Below are 10,095 nucleotides of genomic sequence, written 5' to 3' on the forward strand. Positions count from 1 at the left end.
ACGTAATAAACTATATAATTATACTTTTTATCAACAAGAGTTTAAATACGTAAATGATAAAATGTGCACTGCATAAAACATTGGCCCAGAAGTATCAAGAACAAACGCCGTTTCTACTAAATAATAACCATGCATTGCTTATTGCTTTCATGTCATATTAGAGTTGTATTTAGTGCAGCCAATCCGATGAGTTGACATTCGTAAAATTTAAGTGTTTGAATAACAATAGCTGTCAGAGGACAGCGCGCTCGACTATTCGAGTGCTTGACAGTATAACGTAAGCCATCATGGGGAAATTGTTAATATTCAATAATTTATTAGACGATCATTCAAAAATAAAAAAAGGGAAAATATATTTATTTATTTTTTTTGGGGGGTGGGGGTTAGGGGGGTTAGAGGGGGGTATAATGTGGGGTGTGGTCATTAATTAGACGATCTTTCAAAAATAAAACAAGGAGAAAAAAATGGGGGTGGGGGGCAGGGATTCTGGGTTGGGGTGTGGGGTATTGTTTGGGTGGAATCCATGGTGGTGATTAGGTAAGTGTTGTTTTGTCAAAGTATTAATAAAATCTGATCATAAATAAAGAAGTTATGGCAATTTAAGCAAAATGTTTAATTATCTAAGTATAAAAGGGGCAATAGCAATAATTCTGTCAAAATGCTTGATACAGTGACTTGCTCTTGTTTAAAGGTTGGGGTCACGTTGGTAAACAAGTATGCAAAATATGAAAGCAATATGTGAAAGGACAGGGAAAATAGTTGGGGTAGTACGCAAACTTTAACAATTGCTGCATATTCTAAGTGGAAAAGGGGCCATAATTATTACATATTACAAAATGCTTCATAGAGTTGATAGAGTTGTCTGCTCTTGTTTATAGGTTGGGGTCATGTTGGTAAACCAGTATGCAAAATATGTAAACAATATGTCAAAGGACGTTGAAAATATTTGGGGTAGTATTCAAACTTTAACATTTGCGCGCCAACGCCCACGGGAACGGGAACGGCAACGCAGATGCCGGGGTGAGTAGGATAGCTCCACTATATATATTTCATATATGATAGTCGCGCTAAAAATGACACCAAAATGGTATTAATGTAAACCAGACGATCATACTCGGGCAGTAGAGACTCCTCCTGCATACATGCATTTGTCGTTGTTGGTACTGAATAAGCTAGATTTATTTTTACGCAAATAATAGGTGTTGAAAACATCATGTATATATGTATACTTCCATCCTTAAATGCATTAATTAGCAGTTCATATTACCGAAAACTGTATTATGCACGTATCAAGCTATATAAATATACTGCCATCCTTACGTTTCACATAGTAATGCTTTCCATGTGCATAAATTAATCGTCTGGGAAAGAGCATCTTTCCAAAATGGCATCAAACAATGTAACTAAAAACATAATGAGTAAGAAGTAGCTGGATTTAAATTTTATCGTTTTATAACACGTTTTGCATAGCAAATTGATTCTTACCTAGACTGGTATCAAATCCACCTAAGTATTCCGATGTTTGGAACTGTTTGCCGTTTTCCCAACGTCCGATGCACCCACAATAAGCACACAGCATGTACGTGAATGCATTGGCACCTTATCGAGCCCCAGGCTGTTGTGGGAGGAGCTAGATCCGAGGTTTGAAGGCACATCCACAAAGGAATCTTTATCCGAGGACACGATGCTGATGGAGCTCTTGGACCACACAGAGTCGCCCTTCTTCATGATCTGACCCTTGGCGTTCATCTCGAATGTCCTTACCGTGTGCAGGTCATCTTGGGCAATGTTCAGAGCCACGTGAGACCTGTGATATCGGTGATGCTGATGGTGCAACAACGGCTTCCTGTATGAGCTCTTGGTAGGCATACTCGACATCCTCGGACGCATGTCCTCAAAGCTCTCGAAATCCGCCCCATGGCTGCGCAACAAATGTACCCTATGTCGGTCAGTGTGTGTGATTTCATGCATTAAATGCATAGTTAAAACATTCAATAATTCTCCTAGGGGGGAATCCTTTGAATGGTATTTTACGGCTAGAAGTGATCTCTTATATAGAACAACTGTGGTTACACACACGGTTTCGAACGAGGATTTGCTATACGTTCACGCTGATCTATCTGAAGTCTTCGTCGTATTGGTTTTATCACACATGGATAGTAGTGCCAAACCATTTTGCAGTCGAAGTGAAGCCATTGGTGTATATTGTTATTAGACATAAGGTTTTATTGTAGACTCGAGAAATTAAAGCAAAGGATGAAATTCCAAAAACTCTGTCAGAGAAGATTATTGTTCTCATCCACCGCTTTTATAATAAAACACAAAGTATACGCATCAAATGATTGAAACAGGAATCACCGCATTTTAAACAGTGTGTTCAAAGCACTTTGGGTTCAAACATTTTTCGAGGTCTTACCGATTGTAACACTTAACCTAGAATGAAGTACAGGCCAAACTATATGTATTTCACCAATATAATTATATCAAACACATTTGGATTATGAAACGGGCAGTCCATCTATTGATTTATTGTATAAATTAAATAAGGTCACCTGACAATATTCGTTACGGACTCATATTTGAACACGCAATTGCTTCTCCACATCTTTAAAAGGCGTTTTGTAACGACTATTGCACTCAAACGTTAAAGACAGGAGCGACTAATTTGAATTTGAGGCATATAACGAAATAACAATACCCAAAAACATGACAATTTGCACTTAAAAGAAACAATTTCTAATAATTGACTGAAAACAGTATTGGTTCTAATGTCATGTTTTAGTACAACACACATCGTGTAAAAGAAGAGACACATTTAAGATGTTCCCAATCATCCTGCTGTCATTGATCAAGACGAATTTAAGCAATCGGAACAGGTCCTGCTAATGTGTCCATTACCAACTGGGCATACGTACTGGTACTAGTATTATCTTTTTTTATTTGATATGTTATAATAGCTTCTTTAAGTAGTTTTCTATATTATGGTATGTGGTTCACTTCCATAGTTTCGTTATATTAAAAATTGATATGTCCATACCGAGATTAGTGTCGCTTGAATGACCACAATACGTTTGTGTTTTTTGACAATTTTAATCGAATATCGCTCATCACATGTATAAGAACAATGTCTCTTAACGTAACAAAAAAATAAAATATCCTCCATTGTTTAATTCAATATATCTTAAACAAACTACGCTTATTGTTTGAAGCAAAATAAATGGCCCTCGCATAAGTTAGTACGTGAATAAAATAATGCGTTGTGTGTTTATGGTTTGAGGCTCCATAGAGTACAGAAAAGACATAAATTCCATGTTTCCTTGTGCAAAGTACAACGTTGTCGTTCCAAAACAATATGTATAACAAACATGAGATAACATTTTACTGGCATATGTTGTTTATGAACCATTGCATATCAAAACATACATATGCAAAAAATAAAAGTGTGTTTCATGAAACATACCAAGGTGAAATAGAAACTATCGTGACGTAAATAGTAAGTATAAAAATAATACGGAAAGGAAAGTGTGTATATTTACATTACCCGAAAGAGGTAGCGAATGAGATCCGTATAATAGTAAGAAAACTAAAGAATTTCCGAGACAAAGGAAAGCGTGCCGGTGAAGCGTAAATTCTGCGAGACCCGTAAAAACCACATGTTCCGTGTTCTGTCTTCAAAAGTTTACTCTAAGATCTGCAAAAATTCAAGCCTTAAAAGGTGCAAGTCTTATTTTTTACATTAATTGGGTTAATTAATTGGCTGAAATATAAAAATGAGGATTATGAATGGGGCCGATATTCGTATTTTAAACATTGGGCCAAAAAACTACTGTCCAGAAGTGATAATTCGGCGGCGACTGATTTTCGGACATAATTCTTTTCGGACGTATCGATGGACTTGCATATTGGGCTCCATATATTTATTTTAGGAATGATCAATGTTTACCAAACTGCAGTTTCCTCATACTAAAGTATGTGTGTAAACAATAAAGTAAATGTGTACGTTGGCTAGTGTATTTTACAGTAAACATTTAAAGAATGCACTGTTTTTGTGCCCTTGTTTTTTGTTCCAATGTGGAGTTTACGCCGTAAAGCATGCAAGTCAAGCTTCTTATGGCATTGCAAATGCTAAATTTATTCAGCGTGTACAGTTGGTTTTAACGAAATTATTATCCCTCGTTAAATTGAATGTCTTGCATCCTTAATGCTAGAGCACGTCATTTTTATTGAATTAGATTTGTTTATCTTGTCTGCACATTCTACAGGACCTTTCAAGATGTTCTGAACCAAAGTGACGGACATTATGTATTACCTTTTATTACCGTAAAATTACAACTGTAACTTGCACTTTTTTACGCTAGCCGCTAAACAGGGTGCAGGATCAACGGGGTTTTCAAGGATTTACACACGGGCTGAACAGAATAAAAACACACCGTTAAAAACTTTATTTTTTGCAAATATCTCAAGCTATTGAAAAACATTTGCAAAACATATTTAGTGCATAGAAAACAGATATTCTGGAAGTTTTGCCGATATTTTGAGGTATAACAATAAATCCTTGAATACGTCTGAAATCGGTTGCAAAATTTCACGTCGCGCGAAGAATTACCGTGTACAATCAATGCAGTACACATCGAATTTTTTAACAAAACCACTGCCTTTTTAAATTAAGTAATTCTGATGTATTTCAAATTGTCATAGGCAGCATATAAATATGTTTTTTATGCACTAGTTGAAAGTCTTAAGAAATATTGTTTTAAAGTTATTTGACAAAAGCACCATCTACCGGTGTGTTTACATCCATTTACGTAAAATTGTGAAAAACACACAGTCGCGTGATCCTGCATCCTGTAAACGACTAACGTTTCACCGAGTGCGAACTTTCCTGGAACGAAAACGTCAAGTGTAAGGGTTAACCATTTACCCGTTAGATACGTATTTTCACGCATTTGTAGTCCCTTACAAAGTTAAATCTAATTAAAGACCTTTCTTACTAAATTCAAGTTTTAAAGGCTTCATTACCAACCCTTAGATACTGAGGAGCAGCAGACATCATAGAACCTGAACAGACTGAAAGTAACTCGTAGGCTGTTCTGATTTTATGCTGGTTGCACATAACCATTTTCACCTTCCTTCTGACTGGGAAAGGGTTAAAAAGTAAACGTTTTATTTTATATAAAACTATCGGGGTTTAATTTTACAAGTGGTTACATGTCTACACATATGTTTAGCTTATATTAAATCTCAATTTTCATTTCACAGAAAATTGTTTAATTGCGCACAACGTCATATATTGCAAATATGCATTGAATTGACACATTGAGTTAAAGATTCAAAAAGATTCATGTTCACTCCAATCGCGGTTCACATTATAATAATAGTCATAGTAATATTGTTATGTCTGGGTGCATATTTTCAAGCCAATAAGTCACAATTCATGAATCATATATAAAAAATTAACAATACACATAGAATAAAAACACAGCATTCGACGTTTGCTATAGTAGAAATATTATTATCGAGTACATTTTTGTTTTTAAAACACATAATATATTATGTGTTTTAAAAACAAAAATGTACGCGATAATAATATTTCTACTATAGCACAAGTCGGATACTGTGTTTTTTTACTATGTTTGAGAATATCTTGTATCATCGTTTTTCAACTAATAAATCATGTATCATGACATTTTATTAAATTAATTGGAATTATTCCGTCCTGTCTGGGCTTTTTTCATCACGGTCTTCTTTCGATTAAAATGTTAATGAATGTGAATTCAATGTCAATTTGTAAATATTATTGGAAGTTCGATTAACTGAAGGATTATCTAGATATATTGATATTTAAAATAAAAGGCCGTGTTTTGGTATAAATATTTCTTGATCCAGGTTTATCCAGCTTCATGATAACTTACAAAAGGATTAAGTTCGAACAGGACTCCGCACTTCATTATTCATTATCAAACAAATATCACTATACTGGTAATTAAAATCATCAAGCTTTTTAAACAGTCAAGAGAAACGTTGGACTAATAAACACGCATGTTACAATAGTTAACAAGCATGTTTTCATAAAGGTCTGACACGATTCTAAATTTAAATCAGGATGTTTCTTCAATTGATTAAAGTTGCAGGGTTTGAGATAAAATTTATCGCCATCGGTGTCCATTTATACCGTGATATAAATTCAATGTATGTCTTTATTGATGTATTCACTTTAAGTTTAGTTTAAACCTAATTATTGTAGCTCGATTGCATAGAAAGCCTAAGGCTTCTTTGAAACGCTCTCGGGTCCGTTTCCAGGGACTAGAACCAGTACTTCGTGTCTATGTGGGGAATCTAATGAACGCTCACACAGTGTGATCGAACCCGTGACCACCCGATTGCTAGGCGGACACAATATATACTACACCACTGCGACCTTAACAGTGTTTGATTGTGTAGTTACAACATTGCGAACGTTTAAAGTGATGGTGCTTATCATTCCGTTAACGCTCAAAAACATCATTTATTCTTTAATTTATAAATATCTACCGTTGCATTGTTTTGTTATTCCTCAAAATTGAAACTTAACGAACACAACGCATACATGACAAACGTTAATGAACCGTTCTCGGGTAACGTGCATCACCGCTTGGAAGTTACATTAAATACGCGACAGATACACCTTCGGAAACCTTACACTGACCTGTTTAACTATTACAAATATCGCAACGGATATAAACTGTGCTCGTTTTGAGTGGGAACATTACGAAGGTGAAATTGCATGGGGCGTATCATTCTATTAAAGTTCAATCGTTTCGTGTTTGTCCATGAGATTATACTGAAATTGTATTATAGTTGTTATATTAGAAAAAGGCACATTTAAACACATCAGCATGACATCGACACGCTTCATATTTGTAACAAACAGCAATCGTATATACATTTGCATTTTATCAAGATTGAAGCTGACATGTAAATGGCATATAGCAGCAGATTTTATGTCATTCGTTTAAGAGGACTTTACATTAAATACACAATGAATAGCAATTGATTCTGATAACATGGTAATAGTTAAATCTTCCAAGTATTTCCAGGAGAATTTCATACTCTGTCGACTTATTATCAAAGAAAATTATTATTACCAGATTGATACTAGGTTTTGCCGATTCTTCAGTTTGGTCGCATGCTATTTAATCAGCCTAATTGTACGGTGGAACGGTGGTTTAATGTTGTTGAAGAGACCGATAAATAAAACGTCCAACCAATAACAGCATAACTACTCGTCGCAATGTTAAGTGAGAATCCCCAGGAAATACAGTATCTCTCACATTGCAATCCCAGGCGAACTTCTTAATGTACATGTTAAAAAAAGGTAATAATGCTAATCAGACTTTTCCTATGATTTGTGAATTTTAAACATACTATTCCTGTAATTGGCTCTTCCTCATTTTCATTTGAGTATTTTTAAATGTATAAATATTCCCATTAATGCCAAGAAAACTTTTTTAAACAATTCACTGGATAACACTAGAAAATATTGTATTTAATATAATGCTGTAATTAAAGTATACTTAAGTCGTTAGCAAGTTATTTCGTTTCAAACACCATACTGTGAAAAGTTCAAAAGGCTGTTGTTTGACAAACTGCAAATGCTTATTTTCTTTCTGCACGACAATCGCATATCAAAATGTTGAAATAAGAACACGGCATCGCGCGTTTAGTCAAATACAATATTTTAGTTACTATACTTATGCCATTTGAAGTCCTTAGATATTCTTTTGGCTTATTTTGCGCTTTTCCTCAATACATTGTGTTTTGGTCAAGCATAACAATCAAACACAATATTATGAAAATTGTTTTCAATGTTGAATACATTAAAGCGAGATTATGCGATTTTGTCAGATATTTATGAATTTATATAAAATGTGTAAAAACTTATATATATAAATATATATATTTCAATATAAATTAAAATAAAAGTTAAAAAGAACATGTGTCGAAAATGCGAAATAAGCAAGATATTTAATTATGAAATCGAAAATGGCTGAACAGTCGAATTCGTATTAATATCATGCATATACGATGTGAATCTAAATTTATTTTAACGGTTATTTTAAATTCCTTCAACGATATATATATTCATACGACACACGAACACTAACTCTGATCCTAATAAAAAGACGAATGCGTCGGTTATTGTAGGAAAATATTTACCAAAAAAATCTTCTCTAATTTCTCTTTGCTCCATTTTATGCAATTCGTCTTCAATGTATAATTTTTCTTGCCTCTTTTGTGTTATTGTAACACATTTTTATCATTATATTACAATTTAACACATATAAAAATCGTGCATAACCACTTTAATTTTCTACCGTTAATCATAACCAGCGGTAAACTTGATTGCCAATATAATTGAGAAGATGTTCATGTCGAATAAAATGCAATTTTACAACAACAATAGATTGTATAACAATACGTTTTTGACATATTATATATATACTAGTTCTCAACACTGTTTTGAACGGTTTTATAATTTAATTTTGTTATAAGAATACTATATTTATTGCCAAAAACAACCCTGTTGAGCCTACACAAACGCAAAGACGACAGTGTCAAAGAATTTGCCAATGTGCAATTCACCGGTTAGGAATTATTTTATGAGACTTTATTATTAATTTTCAAATAATTCAAATAAATAGTCAAAACGATAATAGTAAATTAAATCGAGCGCATATTTTATAATTGTATACAAACAGTATTGTACGTTTAAACTGACTCCCAATCACGAATGCATTACACCTTCAGAGTTTAAAAAAATCCATTTCATGTATACAAACGCATTTTATTGTTTTTCTTCATGTTTAAACTCATTCACTAAGTTCTCAAATTACTTAATAGTGAAATATTGGTCACGCTGCACTATTAAGTAATCCTCATTTGTAAGTGCACTTTTATAATAACTTCTTTAGTTCAAAACTGTTCTTAAGATTAAGAATGATGACAGAAGTGTTGTTATTTAAATTACACATGTTCGTGTGTGTTTGTTGCGGATATGTGTTTTGTATCTGGTGCTTTGGCGATTTGTCTCACTTTTCCATATGCCAATCGGTACCTTGCCAAGACTTAAGATAGATACATATTTTATTTATTCTTAATAAAAGCGAAATAAAAACAAAGTAAATACTCATTATCTTTTGTAAATATTACTTGAAAATGTTATTTTCGATATTGTGATTTGTTTTGACATTTCAGGAATCATATAACCGTATTTTAGTACATGAATTAAAATTAGATTTACTTACAAAAAGAAGTTGTCGCATTATAAACGGTACAGATATTAATAATTAGTTAATCTCAAATACATTGTAAGTCATAGTGTTCAGTCGATTAAGTATTTAAGACTTCTCCTTTATATATATGGACTTAATATCGGGAATCAGAGGAGACGCGTTACGCGCCATCATCGTCCTGAATATAAAAAAAACAATATCAAAATTCATATCAACGTTGAATGCCTATATTAAAGATAGATTTTATATCGGACGAGCCTCGAAGAATACTAAATAAATATTAACAATTTAACTTAATAGTATCGTCAGCAGACAATTTCTTATAAAAAAAAACACTTCAATAATGTTTCAATTAGATAATCAATTTCCTACAAACATAACAACACTCTTAACATAAAATGCATAAGGTACAGCTCTAGAAAATGTCACTATAGAAAGGTGTGGGCTTATACCATTTTCATTCACATAAATACTAAGCCAGCAAACGCTCGTGTAGCTCACGTGGACCTGTCAGAGACATCTGATAACATTAGAAACTTGCCATGAATGTGGTAAATCCGTCATTGCACTATGCTTGTTAACAGTGCACTTTTCAGATTCTTATCAGCCATAGTGTATGACATCTCTCAACAGTATATGTATATCACACCTTGTATTTTTGTATTGTCTGACTAACAGGTTTAGAGATTTTGTCGAAATACTACATAAAAGTGAAATACAAAATATGCTATTAATGACTATATTCATATACATGATCTAATCTGAAGCTCAGAACCAGTAGTAGTAGTAGTAGTAGTAGTAGTAGTAGTAGTAGTAGTAGTAG

The sequence above is a fragment of the Dreissena polymorpha genome, chromosome 12 (genome assembly GCF_020536995.1).
Source record: "Dreissena polymorpha isolate Duluth1 chromosome 12, UMN_Dpol_1.0, whole genome shotgun sequence".
Taxonomy (NCBI): domain Eukaryota; kingdom Metazoa; phylum Mollusca; class Bivalvia; order Myida; family Dreissenidae; genus Dreissena; species Dreissena polymorpha.